At 36.2% G+C, this 26,143-nt stretch overlaps 1 pseudogene; it reads right to left on the reverse strand.

Moving 5' to 3' along the window:
• LOC113113301 (tetratricopeptide repeat protein 27-like) overlaps window positions 1-26,143 on the reverse strand; it is a 72,472-nt pseudogene that overhangs the window by 16,193 nt on the left and 30,136 nt on the right.

Below are 26,143 nucleotides of genomic sequence, written 5' to 3' on the forward strand. Positions count from 1 at the left end.
CCTGCACAAAACTGGACCTAACCCTACTGAACACCTTTTGGATGAATTGGATCATTCAGATAATTTTGTGTCCAAATAGGAGTAATTTTCCTAAAATCTACTGTCAAATCTTTACTGAATAATGAAAGCGGTTACAGAGTACAAACTCTTGATTAATGCCAATGGTTTTGAAATGGGGTGTGGTGTGTGGATGTCCACATATTTTTGGCCATATAGTGCGTAGTAGGGATTAAACTAATGACACAAGTATGCTGTTACACTATTTTAATATTATCAAAAACCACACTACTAAAACAATTACTTGTAGAAATAGCAAGGGTCCAAAATTAAAAACAAAAAAAGATGAATAATAATAACCAAATTAAATAAATACATACATACATGCACGAGTAGATTTTCTACTAGGTTAGTTTTTTTTTTTTTTTTTTTTTTAATTCTGCAATATTTAAATTTTATCTATCAATCTCTATATCTCTCTCTCTCTATATATATATCTATATTATATATCTATATATATATATATATATATATATATATATATATATATATATATATATATATATATATATATATATATATATTATATATATATATATATATATATATATTATCTCTCTCTCTCTCATATATATATATATATATATATATATATATATAGAGAGAGAGAGAGAGAGAGAGAGAGAGAGAGAGAGAGAGAGTGTAGTGACATCAAAATTAAAGTAGACAAAGGACACAAAGATCCCAAATAAAATTGTTGGTACAGAAAGAAAGGAGAGGGGTTGAAAACAGGACCAAATCAGACTAAAACCTGCATCTCCAACATGAGAAACAAGGACCAACACATCTTCAGTATGTGTGGACACAAACCCTTAGGGACAAGAGAACTTAAGATGGTAGGACACACCAGTACAACACTACAGCCACTTTGTCTAACTCAAGCTGGCGAAATTCTATTGCCATCAACACATACCCTTAAGATCACCGTTAAAGTGGCTTCAATCTGAAATACACGGGACGCTGGGCTATATTACGGTGCAGCTCTCATTGCCTCCTGCTCTTCCGGCCCTGCTGCTACTCATGGGGATGGATGGATAAAGGGCTTTTTGCAAACACTCAGAACTGAAGCCGTAGTGGGAGAAGGGGTGGGCGGCAATAAAATTCACAGTGCTTGCCCAGCACTTCTATTTGGGTGCCTATTTATTTTTGTGGGTACACATAATTAGAGAAGTGGGAACAATATATCTTCACACTCAACACATTAGTTAAAAAAAGAAAGCTCAAAACCTGAAGGCCCAGACAGAGGATGCATAAGCTATTTACTTATGTAAAAAACAAAAAAAAACAAAGGTCATTTTTCTGTTCTATAAGAAAACCACCGATAAGAGAAGTAATATAAGAGAGAAAGAGAACCCCATGGTTTGACAGCACCTGAATGCTCCTTTGTTCCTCGTGGCTGTTAGAAACTGCACATTTCACATTGCCTACAAACGACAAGGTGTCATTGGAGCCGACAAATGTTTGTGTAGCCCATTCAGACACAGTCAAGCTGCCGTTTCCTCTGATGGATCTCATGACTGCCAGCAACACAAATGGATGCTAATGGGGGGCCAGGTTATCAGTTTCACTGCTAATAACCGGTTGGAAATTTTAGAAAGGAAACTACCAGAAAGTATGTTTACTATGGTCAATTCTCCGGACTTAACAGCATAAAACCCATAAAGCTTTAGTTTAAGCAACAAACCTTCAGTTCTAATGTAAAGTGCAACTGTTTTCTTAACTTAGAATGGAAAAAACTTATGCACTTTCTACAAACAGGGAAAACATAAGACTTGGGGAAAACTTTATCAACAAAAGGTCATGAAAACTCTTCACCTCAAGAAAATAATATAAATATGATATAATATATATAGCTGCTTTATCTTCGGTTTATTTGAGACCTGGATTTTTTTGCAGTCCCATTATCAATTAAATAGACAATTTATAAAATAATGAAAACTGGAAATTAGTTCAAACCTTTTTTTTTATAAATAAATTTCACATTAGATGAAATCGCTGCAAAATAACAGGATTTACCGTAGGTCTTAAAAAAAGTTAATAAAAAGAAAATAATAGTGTAATTTAAAATAAAAGTAGTGGTACACCAAAGTATTCTTGGAAAGAGCTTTCACATGGTAAATTCCAACAGTGGGACATGGGACAACACATTTAACTCAAATCAAATAAACATCAGTAAACGTCCCACATGCCCTGAAGATGACCACTCATTAAATGAACAGAGTCTCATGAATTAATCCATCAGCAAAACATTTCCAGCTCCAGTCTTTATGATGTGTATGCACCATTTTCTCACCTCAATTTCTCTCTTCTTCACATATTTTACTGATTTTCTCATTTTTTTCATATGAAGCATCACTCCCTTTCGCCTGTGTCTGTATTCTGTTTTTTACTTTCTTTTCCACACATACCTGCAGTTTATGGCTTTAAGCTTTAATAAGAGTGCAGGGAGAAGTAGATAAAGGGAAACGGAGAGAGTCAGTATATTACAGCTCAGATTGGGGGTGATTGGCTGCTTTTATTGACCTCAGATGTACCCTATAATCTGATTGGCACACAAAGAGGATGGTAACTTAATAAAGTTGTGAAAGGGCTCCCAGAAATCTGCTCTAAAACACACAGCGAGAGAGATGTGTTGTTAGAGCATGCTGACAGGAGCTCATATAGAAAGGATAGAAGACAAGACAGAGGACAAAGGGACAGGATCAAGAGGTAAAACATGATGTGCCATGAATTTGGGGAAGTACTATTCATATAAACTGATAATTAACTAGTTTGACGTTTTCTTTAACAAAATATGTGCGCAGTGTACCTTGCGATGCGGTCATATCCTCTCCAGGCAGACAACCGCATCCTCCCAGAGTTCCAGTTGTTCGTAGATCAGCAGCGCAGAACTTGTCAGGCCCAAATCAGTCAACACACTCGCCAACTGCCCCTAAACACACACACAGCGTGCCAAGATCAGTTAACCTGCTTCTAAATACACACAGCATGTGGGAGGCACTCAAAACTATATATTTAGAATGTGTACAGAGCCAAAAATATAAAAAATAAACAGATTGCGTTCAGTTTATTTTGGTTTATTGTACTTTACAGTTGTCTGCAGGGCCGTCATAAAGCCATTTTATTTGAGGGCACAACAGAAGCAGTTAGCCCTTCCTGAAAGCACTAGGAATTTTTTGACATATTACCATTACGTTATTTATTATTTTGATTATTAGTATTATTCATTATTACCATTTTATCTTTTTTTTTTTTTTTTTACAAATTTATAGCAATTTGTTTTTGTTTTGACATTTTGTTTCAAAGAAAAAAAGTGACATGTTTGGAGTGTCATTAAGGGTGGTTACATGATAATTTTCATAAAAAAAAAAAAGATATAATAGGACAATATTTAAAATAAACATTGAAAAATAAAATGGATTGAATTTTTTTATTTTAATAATAAAAAACAAATAACCAAAATAAAAGATCCTTCTAGAAGTTACCTACAGTTCTATACACCTTACCAAGAATATACGCTGCCTCCCCACTCCCCCCTCTCATTTTCTAGGTCTCTCCCTCTAAACCCTTTTCTGAAAGGATACATTCCGCGGACAGCCATCCATCTCCACAATGTCATGCTTCACAGGCAGAGCTATATATACATCTGTGCTAATGACCGTCGTCTGTCTCTGATAAATGCTACTGGTTAAACGTGTGTTTACACTCTTTCAACTCTTTCTGTCATTCACAGATCATTTAAGAACAGACAGATGAAGTGCCAAAAATGATGAAGAGTCGTAGGCTGTGTCCACTGTAAGTCCATGTATTTCTGTTAATAAACACACTGAGATGTGCTTCTACCCCCACTGGAGATCATCTACTGAAGTTTATGATGCTGATGTATAAAACGGCTGTATTTGTTAAGGGAATATACACACTGAACCAACATCACCCTCGACCTCGAAAATCAGCAAGACGTCAAAGACACATAGCTGAAAGTGGTTCAGCGGCAAGAAATGCTCAATTCCTGGTCAATTTCTCCTTCACCTTTCGGTCCTATGACAAACCTCCCCCCACCTCCTCACCCGCCTTCAGTGGCATATCACGTCCCACAGGCATTATGGGTACCTATAAATCTAGATATACACACACCAGTGAGGCTGCCAGTAATCATGTGACCTATCAGCCAGGAGACAAAACGTGATGCTACTAACTAATACGGAGAAAGAGAGCGAAACACACATACAGAGAGAGAGAGAGAGAGAGAGAGAGAGAGAGAGAATAAACCCTTTCAGTCTTATTTTCTTTTATTCATCTTAATGTCACATTTTAATATATCATTTAAAAAATATATAATTATAAGAACAGAACAGCACACACACACACATATATAGTTACACATATTTTGATATTAATTTTACTTTCTATTTAATAAGGTTCATTTACATTTTACTTTGAACTACTGTTCTTTTATTTTATCCACACTGCTATTTTAATTTACATCGTACAATTTCTCATTTTAAGACAACAAATGTTTTAGCATTACAAATGCACAGCTTTTGTCTTGACCATAAAACACCAAATTTGAAAAGCTGACACACGGAGAGAGAATAAAAGTAAAAGCGAGCGAGAAAGAAAGAAAGGCTCCGGGGGGGCGTTGGGAGCCCATTTGCAACTTTTCTATCTTTTAATTTCCTCATTCATTTCATCTCCAACAAAACTGCCACAGTGAACGCTTCTCTGATTCATACACATGCCAAAATGATTCAGTCTGAAAAGCACATTTCTAAAACCTGTTCCCAGAAAAACAAACAAAAAACCCTTTATGCCCTCCAATGCTCCGCTGTCTCTTTACCCGACAGAAACGCAGACAAACACACACACAATTTTCTCTGGTTGCATGCTGCTCTCGTCTCTCTCTCTCTCTCAGTATTGCAGCATTCTATTCCCCTGCCAGCAATAGAAGTGACTTCAATTCCAACTTTATTGCTGTTCACTGTTATTACACAGAGCGCGAGCAATGTCATCCACAGGGCTGATCACATCAGCCTTCCCTTCTTTTCATCTATCTATCCATCCTTCCACCTACTCTCTTTTTCCATTCAGTTATTTCATTCCTTTTCTGTCAAAAAAATCTTCATCCATGCTGGCCAGTTAGAATTTGCCGTTCTCCTCCATTCATATTTTTTCCTTTTATATATATATATATATATATATATATATATATATATATATATATATATATATATATATATATACAGTATTGTTCAAAATAATAGCAGTACAATGTGACTAACCAGAATAATCAAGGTTTTTCGTATATTTTTTTATTGCTACGTGGCAAACAAGTTACCAGTAGGTTCAGTAGATTGTCAGAAAACAAACAAGACCCAGCATTCATGATATGCACGCTCTGCAAAATAGGCTGTGCAATTGGGCAATTAGTTGAATTAGTTGAAAGGGGTGTGTTCAAAAAAATAGCAGTGTGGCATTCAATCACTGAGGTCATCAATTTTGTGAAGAAACAGGTGTGAATCAGGTGGCCCCTATTTAAGGATGAAGCCAACACTTGTTGAACATGCATTTGAAAGCTGAGGAAAATGGGTCGTTCAAGACATTGTTCAGAAGAACAGCGTACTTTGATTAAAAAGTTGATTAGAGAGGGGAAAACCTATAAAGAGGTGCAAAAAATGATAGGCTGTTCAGCTAAAATGATCTCCAATGCCTTAAAATGGAGAGCAAAACCAGAGAGACGTGGAAGAAAACGGAAGACAACCATCAAAATGGATAGAAGAATAACCAGAATGGCAAAGGCTCAGCCAATGATCACCTCCAGGATGATCAAAGACAGTCTGGAGTTACCTGTAAGTACTGTGACAGTTAGAAGACGTCTGTGTGAAGCTAATCTATTTTCAAGAATCCCCCGCAAAGTCCCTCTGTTAAAAAAAAAGGCATGTGCAGAAGAGGTTACAATTTGCCAAAGAACACATCAACTGGCCTAAAGAGAAATGGAGGAACATTTTGTGGATTGATGAGAGTAAAATTGTTATTTTTGGGTCCAAGGGCCACAGGCAGTTTGTGAGACGACCCCCAAACTCTGAATTCAAGCCACAGTACACAGTGAAGACAGTGAAGCATGGAGGTGCAAGCATCATGATATGGGCATGTTTCTCCTACTATGGTGTTGGGCCTATTTATCGCATACCAGGGATCATGGATCAGTTTGCATATGTTAAAATACTTGAAGAGGTCATGTTGCCCTATGCTGAAGAGGACATGCCCTTGAAATGGTTGTTTCAACAAGACAATGACCCAAAACACACTAGTAAACGGGCAAAGTCTTGGTTCCAAACCAACAAAATTAATGTTATGGAGTGGCCAGCCCAATCTCCAGACCTTAATCCAATTGAGAACTTGTGGGGTGATATCAAAAATGCTGTTTCTGAAGCAAAACCAAGAAATGTGAATGAATTGTGGAATGTTGTTAAAGAATCATGGAGTGGAATAACAGCTGAGAGGTGCCACAAGTTGGTTGACTCCATGCCACACAGATGTCAAGCAGTTTTAAAAAAACTGTGGTCATACAACTAAATATTAGTTTAGTGATTCACAGGATTGCTAAATCCCAGAAAAAAAAAATGTTTGTACAAAATAGTTTTGAGTTTGTACAGTCAAAGGTAGACACTGCTATTTTTTTGAACACACCCCTTTCAACTAATTGCCCAATTGCACAGCCTTAAGAGCGTGCATATCATGAATGCTGGGTCTTGTTTGTTTTCTGACAATCTACTGAACCTACTGGTAACTTGGTGCCACGTAGCAATAAAAAATATACTAAAAACCTTGATTATTCTGGTTAGTCACATTGTACTGCTATTATTTTGAACAATACTGTATATATATATATATATATATATATATATATATATATATATATATATATATATATATATATATATATATATATATATATATATTATTGCACTTGTTTAACAAGCTTTCTATTCAGAAAACATTTGTTTGCTTCGCATTAGTTGTATTATTAACCAATCGGGCAGGAACGGAGAGTTAAATGTTGCTCTATTACCTGACAAACACTGTCAAAATGAACTCATCGTCTCAAGCCTGGATGCTCTCAGGGTGTACAGGAAATTAATTTCATATTCTATCTGACAAAGTTCTTATTGATGCGACAATGGCTGTATAACCCAGCTGTTGTTTACACTGAAATGGGTTTCTGAGAAGCAGATAGATAAGTTACGGCTGCCCATGCTCATTTGAGGTGATTAGCTCAATGCACTTGTGCGCCTGGTAATGACAGAAAATATGCAAGCAACTCAATTTAGGCACAAACAAATAGGTCAATCATTTCTGCTTCAAATTAACTCTGGTAATCTGGCTTTATAATATGGGCATTATTCCCAACATGGGAATAAATTCAGACATAATGAAGGTAAGAAGAAAAAAAAAAAAACTCAATCAAGGGTAAAATGGGTTCTCTGAACAAAATTATTTGATGCATTTTTAAGTGCACACATAGATCATGATCAGCTACACACAGTGTCGTTGAATCGTTCATTCATGAATTTGTTCATTCATTTGAAGGCTCTCATTAAGCTCTCCAAACCTTAGGAAGGATATCTTCCAATTTCAGCACTGGAAATGATGAGTATTTTAAGAGATTGATTATACATATTTTATATGTAAAGGACTTCCATCTTGGTCTGTATTTCATGTGCGACTGCATTTTGACCAACTTTAGAGATAAATGTCTCGTTAGTCAAAATTATTCAAACATACAACCTACAAACCTGACATCCTTAAAAAGAGAAGTTTCATAAATAAAATACAAATATATATATCTATGAAATAAAAATTATATATATATATATATATATATATATATATATATATATATATATATATATATATATATATATATATATATATATATATATATATATATATATATATATATATATATATATATATAATTATATATATAACTTCTCTTTTTAAGGATCTCTAAAGTTTGTCAAAATGCAGTCACACATGAAATACACACACACACATATACATATATTATTTATTATATCATCTCACTCAAAAATGACCATAGAGTTTCGATCTATTCGTTCGACCTATTTTAAAAGTTGACTCTTCTGTAGTTACATCATGTACTAAGACAACCGTAAATGAAAAGTTGCGATTTTAATAATCAAGGAACTTTGCTGCTTAAATAGGAAAAATATAGGAAACTCTTTGGTCATTTTTGAGCGAGATTCTATCGGTCTAATCAGATCCAATGATCTATGCTAAGCTAAGCTAAAAGTGCTACTGCCCCAAGAATGATGACAATAACAAATAGGTGTGCCAGCACATGCCAAAGTGACAGCATCTTTATTAAATTTTTTATTAGAGATCCCCCGCTGCTCTCCATGGAGAAACGCTACAGGGTTTGACCGCTGCGTAAAGCGTGTGCAGGCCTTCTGTTGAAAACTCAAGTGAAAAGATCAACACTCATTCCGTTCACAAACCATATTTCAACATTTCAAATAGCAATAAGACAAAACACAATAACGCAACGCAGCTGTGTACGACATGCAGACAATGCCACAAGCAAACATTAGATGCATCCTTGCTTGAAAAAAAACCCCCCAAAACAAACAAACTAGTCGCACACAGCATGTTGTCTTCGGTCATCATTACGCTACAAATCTGTAATTCACATCCCCAGCTGTCAATCATTATGAACATATGGACTGCAACCAGAACTAAAATGAAGAGAAGACAGGAAAATTGTGCCACACTGTACCAGCCTAAATATCTCCCCCCAAGATGCTGTAAATAACTTCATGTGGAAATGTCTGCAACATATCAGTTCCAGAACATTTCAGAATCAAGAAAAAGAAAAGAAAATGTTACATATTCCAGAAAATGCATTTTGTGAATTAACAACAAATTGCATAAAAGAGGCCATTTTCCAACTCCAGTTGGGCGTTCACTACGGAAGAAAATCATCAGGAAATAAAACTTCCAACTGAGTAGATACGATCAGTTTCTATGGAAGATGGCTAAGCTCGTCTGCAGGCAGAAGATAACTAATTATTTAGCATTTCCATGGCTGGAAAATGGCTTGAATATATAAGTGCTAATCTACCGATCAGGAAGAGTCGAGGGAGCAGCTGAGAAATGAATTTTGATGTGGAAGAACCCCACGACCGCCCAATAAACACATGCTCATCACTTAGACGTCTAATCAAAAAGTGCATCATCTTTAAGCATCACACTCTTTTTTATTTCTTTTATTTTTTGCGCACAAAACATCTGATGTTTTAAATAACCATTTCACTCAAAAATGTTTATTTTACATCAAGAGGTTTCAAGTCAATATGCTTTTATTTGATACATAAGATACAAAAAAAAAAATATGATAATTTCGACTGAATTAAACCAGTACATTCAAATATAATATCTAAGAGTGCTTTTAAGGTGTACCCAGTATTTATTTTATTAAAGAAAGAACAAATCACCTAAAAGGCATCTTTGAGGACATCGGTGAGAAAATTAATCACCGCATGTAAACTGCCTGAAAACTGAAACACAGTAATAACTAAGAGTTTTTGAAACATGCCACAAACTCTGGCTAGAGGTACAGATTTAGATATAGATCTTCCATTGATTTTGTGTGACGGAAAACTCAAAAAGGACACAGGCATGACTCACAAAGGTTTTCTTGAGCTCTCTCTGCTCATGCCTTTCACAAAATGGGGCAAAGGAAACTTCCCCAACAGTTGACAGTTTAGTTTGGATTACACGTAAACCTTTCCATTGAGGAACTCCAACAGAAATACAGCGGCAGGAGGAAATGACATCACTGAGCACTCTTCATGACTCTGCATACTTTAAGAGAGCAGGAAAAGAACAGGCCCTATAGAAAGCTATTTAAATTCGAAGTCGAACAACCGTAACTGCTGTTGCACTTGTAACTGTATTAGTAAAACTACTTTTTAAAGACCTAACTGAAATTAAGAGTTATGAGGTTCTCTGGTTCATGTCTATGTAGCTCTGAGACCATCCATCCATCCATATACAAAAACACAACATAAAACACAACATATCACAACATTTCTGGTAGTACACTGGACAAATCTTGATCATAACCAAGCTAAAAACAGACTTTCGTGTGAATTTAGTTTAAAACTGGGTTGGTTCACTGACAAAAAGGAAGCTAAAATGGATTAAGATGATGAAAATACTTTGTGTCTAGTCAGAGGCGCTTGTCATACATTCATACATGCAGTGTGCATCTGCTGTAGATTTAAAAAATATATATTAAAAAAATCTCTTCAGTAAATTACTTCAAAACAAAACTTTTTCTGCTCCAAAAATACCTCACGTCATACACAATTAAGTTTTTTTTTTTTTTTTTTTACGTTGCCATGAGAAGCCTAAATCCATACAAAAGACCCAAGCTGCCAACTTCTATTTCAGGGATATTATTGATTAAGCACTGAAATTGAATTTTACATTCAGAGAAATCTACTTCATCCAGGGTCTGATCGGAGTCTTAATTTAAAAATAAGTGGGCGGCAGTCGATAGCGTGTGGTGTAAGCCCCACAAAGGCAAATTCTGCAGTCACAGAGAGCACCTCTAATCCAACAATGCAGCAGGCTCTGCCATTCTGAATATACAATGGAAATAAAAAGTTTTCTGAAGTACTGGCCCACTCCACGGGCTAGATACCGGCGGCTCTAAACTGTGAGAAAAATGCAGAGCACATAGGCGAAGTGCCTCTCTGCTATTTCTGAATACATACTCTCCTCTCTTGATCTCATAAGAAAGGCCAGAGGAGGCAGGGGAAATTAAGTTTGTCAAGTACTGCGGTGAAACTCCATCCGCAGCGATAAGAGTCTCTGCCATATTCACAAAATGTCAAGACTGTTCAGGATGGAAACAAAAACCTTTCTGGATTGATTACATTATCTGTGAAGCTGATGAGTATTTCTGAGTGATTGTGTAAATATGTTCAGTATGTTCCTGGAATTCAATCAAGAACACGAATTTCAGCCATTAACAGAGGCCTGTGTCTGCAGACAAGTAGACGATTCATTTCATTAAAAGGAATCCAAACAGCTAAACATGCAATAAAATTGCCTGAAAAATGCCTTCATCCATCAAGGAGTTTTTAAGTCAAACTCTACAGCGCTAACATCAGCACAAAATTTGAAAAATTTACAGTTTCATCAGAATCTAAACAAAGCGACTGCTAACAGTTGCCGATGCTTAAGGCGCTTGAGAAAAGAGAGGTATGTAAACTGTATGTGGATTTAAACTTCAACAAAGCGCTACCTGACTTTCTTCAATATTTTTACTTTTTAACTTTGATAAAAGGGTTTGGTTCTTCTTCACTCATCTGAGAGTGTGCTCTCACTCTCTTGCCATTGTTCCGGGGTCCTCGCTGGTGTCAAGACTCAGCAGTGGGATTTACTGGGTGCTTCATGTTCCTCTAACTCTGTGATGGACAGGTGTTTGTGTGACTTGCTGTGATCTCCTGTCAGACTCAAACTTGCCCCTCAGGGTGGCCTCATAAAATCCCCAAACGATCTGTCACATTGAGTTTTGGGATGTCAGAGAGCAGCTCCACTGGGCAAACACTTAAAACTTAAAGGAAAAAAAAAGCAATAATAAAAATAAAATAAAACAAACGTATAGAGCAATGTGTCGCACAAATGTATAATTGTATAATTATTAATGTATAATTATTATAATTTGGTGTTTTCAACTAGAGTTGTTTATAATAATAATAATGTTTCTCTCACTACAGTACATTTAAACAGACAGGCTTGTTTTCAGTAGACTGGATTTTAATTTATGACCATTTAAGTAGCCCTGACATTCAAATATGACTGATGACTCCGTAAACTTGAGCGGTAAACCCCTTTCAGAGCAGAACAGATGCTTCTGAACAGCCATTTAATGAGTGGTAAGATGGATTTACACAGAGGACAGAATGGGTCACAGTTCTACAATGAACAAATTACGATAATTATAAAAAATCCAATCTGGAATAAATGGACAAATGAAGCGGTTTCTTTGACAATGTGAAAAGTCTTTCTGCTCCCCAGAAAGTCATTGGGAGCCATAAAATGTAATTTGATCAAGAGGACAAGAAGTGCCAGGCTGTCCCATATCCTCCAGAGCACAGGGCGACAAATCCTATTCTCCAGTCCTCCCTAAAATCCCCTCCACACACAAATACACACCGAACATTTCAGAGCTTCTCTGGTTTTATTGTTCTGGATTTTCCTCTGTAAAACATGGACACAAACGATCATGAAATATGACTAATCCTCCTCCCTCGGGCTTATCTGTCCATTTCTCTTGCACACACAAATGCAACAAAAACAACAGGAGGAAATCTGGGATCTCATTTCTCTGGGTGCTTTAAAATTTTGGAACTATTTCACTGGGGCTAATAAATGTATGAATCCACATACTGAATGACGAGTCACTTATTAAAGAGATGAAATGTCTTTAGTCCCTCTGATTAAAACAATGACTGGCTCATATGAAACAAGAATTGGTTTTGATAAAAGACTTTAAAAACAAGAATAAATCTTATGTTCATCAAGAGTGCATTTATTTGCATACTGAATTAAATATAATGAAATATTACGACTATTAATTACAACTGTTTTCTATTTTAATAGGTTTTAAAATGTAACTTATTTCTGTGAAAAAAGTTGTGCTGCTTAATATTTTTGTAAAAACTGATAAAAAAAAAATTTTCCCAGCATTTTTGATTACCATATTTTCCAGACTATAAGTCCCACTTTTTTTCATAATTTGGCTGGTCCCGCGACTTATAGTTAGGTGCGACTTATTTATCAAAATTAATTTGACATGAACGAAGAGAAATGAACTAAGACAAATGAACCAAGAGAAAACATTACCGTCTACAGCCGCCAGAGGGCGCTCTATGCTGCTCAGTGCTCCTGTAATCTACACTGAAAACACAGAGCGCCCTCTCACGGCTGTAGACTGTAATGTTTTCTCTTGGTTCTAAATAAATGCGACTTACAGTCCAGTGCGACTTATATACGTTTTTTTCCCTCCTCATGACGTATTTTTGGACTGATGCAACTTATACTCAGGTTTGACTTATAGTCCGAAAAATATTGTAATACAATGTTCAAAAGAAATAGAAAATCTGAAAATCTTCAATAACATAAGAAATGGAATGCATACTTGCTAAATAAAAGTATTAATTTCTTTCACTGACCCTAAAACTTTGAACAGTAGTGTAGTTAAAAAAAGATTGGCTGGAAATAGTTGTTCAGAAGTGTTTCAGTACATCTCATATATAGCTGCAGACTGTGGGGTACACAGAATTTGAACTTTACTGTATTTGTACTATGATTTATAAGAACATTTCTGGCAAAGAACATATTTTAGGAATGCGCATGTGGGTTCTGAACCGTTTTACCTGTGTTTGCATCATGGCACATTCAACTCTCCGTGAGCTTCCTCTCTCCAGCTTAGTCCTCAGGCACAGTGATGTCACTTCCACTGCCCAGAACTTTGGCTGAGACCGCAAACACTGAGGAAGAAAGAGAGAGATGAAAATATAACTCAGGGTAACAAAAGGTTTTAATTAACCTTTTATTAAGTGAATTAAAGGCATTAAAACATTAAAAAATTAATATTACACAGTATAAAATAATATTCATTTAGAGATTTACTTATGATTACATTAAACAGTGTTATTAAATAATTCGTGTTTTTTAAAGACTGATGTCTAAATGACAGTGACTCAGTCCAATTAATACAGACACTAGCAACACCTGAAATGCCAAAAAGATTCTTTATATGGATGCAACAAATGCTTAAAAAGATAATTTGTTATTGGTATCCAAGGACAGAAGATGGAGGCTCTGAGATGTGAAGAGGAATTAGTGGAAGCAACAGAGATCAGATCATGGGTGCCAACAATGAGAGAAAGACAATAGTAAGTCTACCCAGAGAACAGTTAAGTCAATAAGAGACACTGTCAGAACCCGTGAGCAGTTAGCCAACTAGGGAGAGATGGAAGAGGAGAAAGGGAGAGGAAGAGTTGATCCTGGTCTTCTTGGACCGCAAGAAAGAGTATGAGTAATGGAGTATGTAGTCAATGAGCAAAATGTCAGTTCCTGAGTATGACTGTTGTGTGTACACACACACACACACACACTATATATATTTTATACAGGAAAGGGTACAGCACTTCAGTCCCCTGACCTACAAAGGGAAAGAACGGAAAGGAAAAAAGCACTGGAGTGTTTACATGTGATTCATGAGGACTTCAAGCCTGACTCATCAAACCCCGGCTCTTAAACCCGACACACACTTCAAAGCCTTCGCATCTTCCTTTATAACTTCAAAGATCAGATATTTCGTGAAACACTGCTCACCCTCATCCTCCCTGTTTTTACAGCCATTTCATATGGGAAAGACACAGAATACTTAATTTTAGTAAAACATCAAGTTTTTATATTGAAGTATTTCAATTCAATGAACTAAGAAACCTGACATTTAAATGTGCTGCCAACATTGATGAATTTGTCTTACAAGACTGGCAAAATGGCAGCTGATTTATTTTAGGAGGAAAATGGTTGTGGGCCCTGCTGAGGAGTAAGGTTTCAGTCTCATGTGGTCCATTTTTTCAATGTGTGTTAGCCTACTGTACAGTGGGGGTCTATATTTATCTGTGTGGAAAACATCTATATTTAAACTCACTCTTACTGTAACAGGCCTCATCCCGACAGTTGAGCTACGTAACCCAGACAGAATGCGAAAAGTTATGCTGTGTCATATGACACTTGATCTATGGCATGTATTATCACAGACAAAGCAGCCTCAGTGCATTGCATCTAGCTCAGCATTTAATTCAGCATTGAAAAGTACTGATAGAAAACAGATTTATAAAAATCACAAAGAAACCATGGTTCTCAGACAAAACAAGTAACAATATGAGGTGTTTAATCAAAGGTCTGGAGATCTCAAATCACTTTTCATATAGGATGCCATATTAGAATATATCCTTTAGACACTAGAAGGCAAAATGTTTAAGGTTTGGCACAGAGCCAGAAAAAATAAATTTTCAGTTTTGGACAATCCTCTAATAAAATAAACCTGACTATGTCTCTGAAGCGCTGATGAACAATGAATAACAGAATCACTTCGACTGTGTCCATATGGGCTGAATGTATCAGATGGGAAAGCAGAAATTGTTAGTGACATAAACATTTTGGCAGTCCATCTTTTGGAACCTCAAGCTGATAATGTGTGGATTATTTTGTCTTTTTCCCAGCAAAATGACCTGCGTTCTCTCTAAGTGTGTGCTATCTGTCTTTCAGAGGAGCATAACCCAGGGTGCAAATCCAAGACAAAACCCAAACTCACTCAGACCAGAACTGTATTGGGATGGCCAAATTTAATACAATTACAGAAATTCAAAATTCCTTCAAAACAAGCAGCTTTACAAAAACAGAAACAGTGAGGAAGAAAGGAAAAGCCCTCAAATGTTGGCGTGTTGAAAAGGCATTTGGTTTGAAGATTGATATCAATCTAATAAACCTGATTGTGTGTGCTACCATAAAAAAGCCTTACAAAGCAGAGGAACTAGAAACTGTTCTCAGCACAGGAGGATCTAGTACACAGTGGGTGGCACATAGTCCTATGCTGTGAATACACACACACACACAGACAATGCAATATTCCCAACTGATGAGAAGATAAAAAGATGGTTCTGTACATATACATTAATATATATTTTGTGGGAGTATACTTTTTTTTGCACCCCAAAAGGTCTCGCTGCTCACTGCAATGCCAAATTGACAAGATGATTATCACAAAGCTGCTTCCTTCCCTGGGGAAGAACCACCACCAAGAAACAAGTTCTCAAGCGGCTGACCCCTCCCACTCCTTCCAGAATGGCACCACTCTGCACGCTTCTGCTGCGCTGGAAACCCGTGTTGCTATGGTAACAGTACCAGGGCTTGGAAATGGGAGGGAAGGCATTTTAATCACCAGACCGGCCCAAGACTGAGACAGTGTATAGTTTCTTTGCAGATATATACTGGACTATAGGGCTGCAACAACTAATCGATTATTATCGATAATGAAAATCATCGACAAAGATTCTCATTACCGATTAGTCCACAGTGCTTTTACAGATACGTGTGTGCATCCTCGGTGCAAAAAACTTTTAATAAATGGTCTTATCCTTATCTGTAAATGTCACAAATTCACGTAAGCCTTTCCATTTTTGCATTAAGTTGAAATCTTTACTGAAAGAGTGGCGGGCGCGTGTGTTAAACAGACGAGGGAGGGAGACAATAAAGTCTTTTTTTTTGTAATTAAAAAAAAAAGCTAACTTTCTTATATTCTAGATTCATTGCATACAAACTGAAATATATCAAGAGGTTTTTTTTTGTTTTTTTATTCTGATGGTTACAATTTACAGCTTAGGAAAGTTAAAAATTCAGTATCTCAAATTTTTATATTAAATTTTAAAGTTGATTATTTTGATTAATTTTGAGTATAAAACTGGGTACCTCTTGGGATAGTTTAGAACATGCAACCGCAATTATGGGAAAGACTACTGACTTGACGGTTGTCCAGAAGACAATCATCAACACCCTCCACAGGGAGGGTAAGCCACAGAAGCATGTCACCTGGGGTAAGGAGAAAAAGAACTGGACTGTTACTCAGTGGTCCACAGTCCTCTTTCCAGATGTAAGTAAATTTAATTTGGAACTCAAGGTCTGGAGACTGGAAGACTGGAGAGGCACAGAATTCAAGCTGCTTGAAGTCCAGTGTAAATTTTCTCAAGTCAGAGATTATTTGGGTGCCTTGACGTCTGCTGGTGTTGGTCCATTGTGTTTTATCAAGTCCAAAGTCAATGGAGCCATCTACCAGGAGATTTTGAAGCACGTTATGCTTCCATCTCCTGACAAGCTTTATGGAGAGGCTGATTTTATTTTGCAGCAGGACTTTAGCACCTGCGCACAGTGCTAAAACCACTTCCAAGTGGTTTGATGAACATGATATTACAGTGCTTGATAGGCCAGCCAACTCCCCTGACCTGAACCTCACAGAGAATCTATAGAGTATTGTGAAGGGGAAGATAAGCAACATCTGACAAACAATACAGAGGAGCTGAAGGTCGCTATCAAAGCAACCTGGGCTTCAATAACACCTCAGCAGTGCCACAGGCTGATCGCCTCCATGCCACTCCACACTGAAGCAGTAATTATCAGATGCTTTTACATGATAAAGAAATTACAGTAAGAGGAGACTAACTGTGATCAAAGTGCACGCGACATGTTTCTGCAGAGCATTACTGTGATTTTTTAAATCTTTATTATCCTTGTTTTCATTTTTGATCTAGATATTTAAACTATATTCACTATATAGCCTACAAATGATTAACAAATTTATTCAAACAAATTTATGGAAGGTTTTTTAACCATTTTGTAAGGTTTGTGCCACTGCTGCTCTTAACTATCAGTATTGGTAATTGCCAAAATACGTTTTTAGCTTTCTGTATTGGTTAGACCTCCAACATGCACAAGCTTTTTAGTAACCGTAGTAAGCCATTTTGTAATGCTATAATATAATTATTGCGGTTATCAGTGAAAGGCAGAAAAAAAAATGTAAAGTGCTTTATACTGTTTTTTGTTCAGATTTATTCAGATTTTATTCCCAATTAGTCAAAAAGCATGTGAGCGGTTATCAAAAGCAAAGGAGCCATTTTTGTTATTATGTGAATAAATACTACTTAGTTGTTTCAGTTTGTCATTTGTCCAAAAATTACTGCAAATTTGTTTTTTGTTTTTTTTTGTTTTTTTGACAGATTCCTAAAATATTTGTGTTTTGTTTTATGGCCGGTGGTCTAAATAATTGTTAAGCACTGTTTTCATAGCATTCAGTTGGCACATTTATTTTAAGAAAATTTGCATAATGTGGAATAGAAAAAAGAAATAGGGTTTTAATCAGTTCATCGAAAAAATAATCTGCCAACTAATAGATTATCAAAATAATTGTTAGTTGCAGCCCTATTGGATTACTGTACTTGGCTTTAATGTCACAATGAAACTGAACTACCCATGGATATTTTCTTCGGTACTGTGAAATACATCCGAGTGAAACTGACTACCAAAAAAAAACAAATGTAGGTGGGAGACTTTGTTCTATTCATCAGTCGTTGATTGAATATAGGCAGATCTGAATGCGCTTGCACTCAAATATACAGTAAGAAAAGGGCGGGTTTAAATGAAACAAATTGACTGGATTAGACTTGCAATTACAATTATAACAAATAAATAAAAAGAATTGTCAGTCTTCTGGATAGTGGATACTAAATGTTTAAGACTATAAAAAAGAAGGATGACTCCGTGAGCGACTCAGAGCAGCTTGACATCACTAATAAAAGCACAGCTGGAATAATAAATGAGCTAAAGCTGCAGCAGGCTGCCTGTAGAGAGACCCATCCAAAATCAAGACACAGAACAGTAGAAGTGAGCAGTAGCAGCATTGCTCTTCGGAGGTCTTTCCAAGAAAGATGAGAGATGGAGAGAGAGAGAAATTTAAGAGCTGCCTAATGAGGTGTTCAGTGGTCCGAGTCTTCACCTTTATTACTTTAATTACACACAGAATCAGCTAAATGTCTTCACTTCTGGGAATAAAAAAATACTTTAGGCTCTTTCTGTATAAAAGTACAATGATTACACAGCCTGGTAAATGTTGTGTTAAAGTCCTTTTGCAATAAGTACATTGTGTTTACATATGATTACAAGTAGGGGTTCAAATTACTCATGGTTTGGTTTGTATCACTGTTTAAGAATCATAGATTCGGTACGGTTCAGTACAGTATGTGCTATGTTTGGGGGAAAACGGGACTATACTGTGAAATAAAATGAAAGAAAATAAGAATATAAACTACAAGTAACAGTACAAATAAATACAATAGAGCAAAGATACAAATAAAATAAACAGCGCTTTTCAGGTTTTCAGGTACAGAAATTGATAATACAAAAATGTAAGTAATCAAATGTAAAATAAAATGGCATATTTGATTGTATAAATTAAATATCCTTATATATGAATCCTTATTAAAGTTTTCACACCCAGGTGATGAATACATTAATGGACTGGTCATATTCCAGCATAGCATTCGGAACTCACATTGAACAAAGTTTACAAAGAGTGATGGGTTTGTCCATATTTATTTATTAATTTCCCATTGTTGTGGTGTAATGTACTGGGAAGCAAGAATGCATATCCATCTACAGAAACATACATTAGCCGAACTCTGTCTATTTTACGTGTTATTTTTAACAAGCCATAATACAGATGTGTTGCCAGATTCGAGTTGAACCCTAGTGCAAGACTACGGAGAACCGTTACATTCATAATTACAAGCTCCATCAAAGAAAAAAGCAGTTCCATGTGACTTATCACTGACTGTGACCACATGGTTTAGGAGTGGAGCCACTTATTTAGTTTACATATTTCCTTAAAAAAAATGTTTTGGGATTCAAAAAAAAAAAAAAAAAAACGAATAAACACATTGGTATTCTTAATCTCACCTAAACTAAAAAAAAAAAAACCAATTATATATATATATATATATATATATATATATATATATATATATATATATATATATATATATATATATATATATATATATATATATATATGAATGAAACAGTCACTACAAAATCCTGCGTCAGCGTCACTATTGAGGTAGCACTTTGACGTCAGGTGGTCTACCAATCAGATGACATAATGGGGATGATGAAGACTATCATCTGTTGAAAGGCATCCTATAATTTCATCTTTAAACAGCTGGCACGCAATGCTGCCAAAGCTTCTCTCTGAGCCTATGTAAATAGCCCTTCACTGTCAAATCACTAATGTGTATCTGGACAATATCTTTTTGAAAGACATTGAAAAATAGAGTTATCATAAGCAGAGCTGCTACTGTAACAAAATCTGGCTGCCACAAAGTACTTCTATGTAGAATATTTTAATCTGTGAGGTGTGTGGGTAAGAAACCTCGAAGAGTGGGCTACAAATGCAATACAGAAGCGTTAAGGTTCTCTGAATAACGGCGTCAGACACGATCTCATAGCGTCAATATCTTTATCTTCAGCTCAATGCCATTTCATTCTGAAGCAGGTGGCACAAGTATGATCCTGTGCACAGCCTGAAAGATGCTTCTTTTTTGCATTATATAATTTAAACCGGTCAGTGACAGCTAAATAAAATACAGCTGTAACACATCAGAAGACATGAAGACTTTTGACTAGTGAAACAGTTCCAAGATTTGATGTTGTCTTTTTGTGTCTGTATGACTCCACCATGTCACAATCATATCAGCTCATTTGTAAGACATGTTCTCCTTTTTGGCCTAAATGCAGTTTACTAAAGATTCAAAGCACTCCTCTGTCAGTGGTTGTATGATCTACTGTAAAATTCTACATTTTCTAAATTCGTTCTGGTGAACAATGCTGACAATACAGCCCCATAACTAAAATCCTAAAACCAAAGGTGGACAGCAGACGTCCTGTAATGTTACCATCCAATATCCAATGTCGGTGTCGCTGAGCTGATAAAGAAAGCATGAATAACCAGCTTTGAAGGTGCACTAGGCTTTGCTAGGACTCAAGGACCTTAAGGTGTTTGAATATGGCAAGAGTCCCAAACAGTAAACAACAGCTCTAATTCAGCAAGACAGAAACCCCAGACACACCAGGTTCTACATGGCACAAGCCTAGTGTTGGCAACAGAGTAGTGTGATATGTCTTTAGTCCAAGAACTTTCTCTGAGCAAAAGAACAGAGTCAGGAAAGAGAAGGTTTTGGCTTGAGAAAATTTGTTGGGAGGTCTTGAATTCGATGATCAGAGTTGAGTAGACATAAGAGGAAAATGTCAGACCCCCTATGGAACGTGTTGACTGGTAAGTAATAAACCATGTAAAAGCCTTCAACAGTGACAGGACAAGTCTGTTAAAGGGGAAGGACGAAATTCTTCTCTTTTTCCGATGTAGTTGGATTAAATCTGCACCTCATTTCATAGTTTTTTTTTTCTTTCTTTCAAGAGAAAACCTTAAATGTCCCAATGGAAATTTCAACAATGAGAGTGCAAACTGAACAAAAATAATTATTTTCTTAAACAATGACAATCTTGTAATAAAGTTTGTAAAGACCTAATTCTGCACGTATTTAGAGATATACATAAAAAGCAAGGACTCTGTTAAAGTCATTAGGCTCTTGTGGAACAAGAAGATTTATGGTGAAAAATAAACGCCACAGCTATAAATTAACCCACTTTCAATCACAACAGTTCCACTTTCCAAACAGATTTCAGAGCTCAAGTTCAGCTTGAAATGGCCAGTCCTTCCTGGAAACCCTCCTGAAGCCGGTAAGACGATTTGAGCCAGCGCATGACCGCCATAATATCGTTCTGAATACAGCAGGTGCTTCAGACACATAAACCTCTCAGTGAATGAAGAACCACATAAAAAAGACCTTTGGTTCAAATATTATTTTATTACCCTATAAACAGAAACCAAAAATGGCACGTAACATTGTTGTGTTAGATTTAAAGGTCCAGTCAATCCAAACAAAATAACAAACACTAAGAAATGGTTCGATCCTGGTACAAAAACCAGACTATAACATTTACAATCTATTATTTATTTCAATTATATTTAATATTTAAATCTAATAAAGATCAAACTAAATCAAACTTTCAAATGTAAATGACCAAAGTTGTATTACATTAGTTAGGCAAACAACAAACGGTAGATTAGAAAAATAATAATTAAAAAAAAAATATTACAATTTTGCACAAAGCAAACATTGAAAAAACATCACGACATAAACTGATAGATTTCAGCCGTACCACCTGTACCTAAAAAAAAAAAAAAAAAAAAACTACTGCGTGAAACCAAAAACGATTTTATATATATTAAAAATATATGTATTTTGTAGCTCCATCCAAGGTCATGGGTTCGATTCCCAGGAAATGCATGAACCAATAAAATGTTTTCCTCTACCATCTGGCAAATGCATAAATGTGAATATAATTCAAACATATTCTTAAAGATAAAAAGCAGGCAATAAAACACTGTGATGTTTGCTGGACACGTGACAACCATCTAACCAGCCTGCAGACTCCTGGATCCACATGTAGACTGGAAAGATGCCTGCTCACACAACCAGCCAGTGGAGGCCAGCAACAGCAGAGTGCAGATCAGCAGAAGATGGAAAGACTGGTGAAAATGATCTCAATGAACTGATGGTAACATTATGACATTATGATGCCTAAGAGTAAAAAAAGGGCTGTGAAATAAAACTTTGGATTTGGGTGCAATCAATCAGTAACAGACAATTAAGTAAATGTCTGAAGTGGAAGGAAAGTGCTTGTTTGTTCTGTCGGTTAGCTGGCCATACCCCGTTTTCTCATAAATAAACTCTCAACGCATAGAGACATGGGGGGGGGGGGGGGGGGGGGGGCAAATTAGATCCAAGTCAGGTGCATATTTCAACAGTGAATGAGGAAACATCTCTTTAACGTCTAATCCTCATAAACATATAATCTGAAAGGTCAGTAGAGGAAAGTCGGCCATAGATCTAGGTAATGTTTTTCAAATTACTTCAGCTCATCTTGCCCTGAATGTAAGGCATTTTCTCACTTGAACCACACAAATATACAACCTGCTGGAACTGAAAGTTGCACATGAATATTTCAAATCTGCTTCTGTTCCAAAATAAAATATCAGCTGTGGTTTTCATGTTGTACAAAGAACTAAGCTGACATCAACATGCTTCTTGAACACAGCAGGTGAAAACTAGATTGCTCGTTTTGACAGAAATGGTGAGGATGAACCCTCAGCAAGAATTAGGCAAAAAGGAAAGATTTGCTTCCAACATGTCGAATGGTGCTTTTTCAACTACTGGCAAACTACTGAATTTTTAAGATCAATTTTCTACAGAAATTACTCCCTTCTTCATTATTGTAAACCGATTTGGTGCTCAGGAAAGATTTATTTTTATTTTATTAATACAAATTTTCAGGATTCTTTGATGAATAGGGAAAAAACAGCAAAACATAAATGTAAAATTCTTTACTGTCACTTCTGATCAATTAAATATATCCATGCCGAATAAATAAAGATAATATAAAAAAAACTATGTAGTTTCTTCCACATCTTTGTTATAATTAATTAATTTTTTGAATAAAAGGCGTTATATGGTAATACTATGCGCTTTGTACTGTAATGTTTTCTGAAGGCAGCCAACAGTGCACATTTAACTGTAATGTGAATGGCACAAGAAAATAAATAACCATCCACTAACGCCGTCTCTCATCGTGTCGCTGGTTAGCCTCTGGTCTGCCTGTGCACATTCATGTGTTTTGGAAGAGGTGTGGTTTTGGAGAGTGATTTGCAGAGATGGTGGAATCTTATGCTTTCAAAGCTAGCTTGCTATTGCTAGCTTCTCTGAAATCGCCTACACTTCCTTTAAAATCTATACATAAAAAACATTTGAATAGTACCACAACTGAATGAACGCATGGTAAAAATGAGGTCATCCTATTACAAAAAAGTAAGGTTGAACCTGCTTTTAATAAAAATCAACCCCAGGACATAAAAGTTCCCAAAGTTATAGAAACACCCACAAGAAATGACATCATGAATGCAGACGACACAACCCTTTCACAGCCAGGCTCAAATTAGCCACTGTTGACAGAAATATTCTCAAGATGCGCACACCTGCCATTTCCCAATGGAGACGCTCATCCCAATGAACAAAAGATTTACGAGTTAAACTGCAGGTGTTCACCTCAGATCTGACTGGACACACTGCCATGAAAGAGCCAATGCATTCACATTTGGCTGCACTGGATTTAGGCACACAATGCAGCCAATAGTGCACTGCCCTTGGCCAGAGATCACTGGTGAGATCAATACAAGTATCGGACCTCAGGGGAGAAACAGCAAGGAAACGACCCATCCATCCAAACACACACAAGCTCACATTACATGCATAACGCCATCGCTACATTGGCCTGGTGTAGAAGGCGTCGAGATCCCTAATGGGGGTTCAACGATCATCTGAAACCCCTGACACAAGCTGAAACACCACACCCTGGAGGTGAACCAATGGCCAAAACAGCGGGAGAAAGCTGACAGATAGTGGATGAACAAACCATCCAGGTGGTTTTGCCAAATGCTATCACCCATGACATCACAAACCAAAGAGATCAGACAAGAACGGCCTCAAAACCCACATGATTAATCTCAGACGAGGAGCTCTTTGAAACTGAAGCAGGTCTGGCACTTACAAGGGGGATTTTGATGAGAATGATGTTACTCTTCCCAAGGCCAAGACCCGCGGTTTAGGGGAATGATCAAGAAGAGAAATAAGACAGAAGTTCAAAGCAAACTCTTTTAAAAAGTAAATAAATAAATAAAATGGCTTAAAATGGAACTGAACACATAAAGCACTTTACCGACCTGGAGCGTATATAGTACTTCAACCACCTCATCATCTAACGAGCTAGTTTCCCTGGACATATTATCAGCTAAACAAGGTTTTTCAAATCTGATTTGCCAATTAACAGTGTAATCCCACACGAAGCTTAATATTCATCTGGGAACGCAGCCAAGTGTAGCATTGCATTGATTTCTAGGAGCAGTCAGTATGGGATAGTGTATGATGCAGCAAATGCCTATTGATGCTCAGCACATCCTGGTAATGTCAATGTGCAATGATAAATAAGTCCTAAATGATTTATCACTTAAAGGTTTTAATGAAAGCAAGGTTTCATTCAATAAAATCATTATCGGTTGTATCTGCAACAGTATTTGAGGTCAATCGATGACTCTTGATTATTAAAACCAATGGTGGATTCTCCACGTCAGCCATTGTGATGAGAAATGGCAATGAGTTCTCAGACATATTGTACACACACATAACCGCAAACACAAAAATAACACCTCATCCTTAGAAGGTGTACATCAATGTATTTTTTCTGACAGCACACATTTTTATCATCCTCCCACCCTTCATGAGAAATGATTAAATGAAAGGAAAGAGTGTTTGCAGTGTCAAATGCCTGGGCTATGAAAGTATTCCCTGCTGTTCCTACAGAAGTGCAAACTCAGCCACGAACACATCCCGTTCCCTGCCTTCATTGAAAAGACTTCATTTTAAGAATGGAGAAAATAAATAATCCTGACATATAAATGATAGTCCTCAACCCTTGCTATACTCCATCTCACTGGTTATTCTTGGATGGCTCTAAGTGCTATAAGGCAGGTTAAATAAGAAATACTGTATAGCTCATGCATTTTTAAACAAAGCTCAGTAAAATGTAACATCTAGAAACGACATTCAGGAGAGAGTTTAACAGAACAGAGCACAGAAAAGAGCCTCGTAGACACCAGACTACTAATGAACAAGGTTATTATAGCTCTGAAAATTGCACTACTTTTAACTTAACCATAACCTAATTAATATTCATGATAAACCTAACCACAACCATGTGTTTAAACCCACCTATCGTTCCCACCAAAGTGACACTCAAGGTCTAGATATCAGTTTTAGTCTTCATACCCTATAATTCACCACAAAAAGCTTTATCTGCCTGTTACGACACAAACAAGTGCAACATAACTTGTTACTGGTTGTTTTACACACAAACCAGATAATAGCTTTTTTTTTTTTTTTTTGCAGTTGGATGTGTTTTGATAGAACACAACTACATAATAATAATAATAATAATAATAATAATAATAATAATAATAATAATAATAATAATAAATAACAACAACAATAATTTCAGGCTTTGGAAAATAAATTTCAAACCACCTGACATGGAAATTGTACAGAACCAAATTATGAATTATTTTCTCTTAGGGTTTCCTTTTGTATTTGATAAATTATTTAAATATTTATATTAAAAATACTATATTGTTCTTTTAATCAATATTTATATAAATTCTAAAATGCATATAAACTCAAAAAATATATTTATATAAATT

The sequence above is a fragment of the Carassius auratus genome, chromosome 14, assembly GCF_003368295.1.
Source record: "Carassius auratus strain Wakin chromosome 14, ASM336829v1, whole genome shotgun sequence".
In the NCBI taxonomy this organism is placed as follows: domain Eukaryota; kingdom Metazoa; phylum Chordata; class Actinopteri; order Cypriniformes; family Cyprinidae; genus Carassius; species Carassius auratus.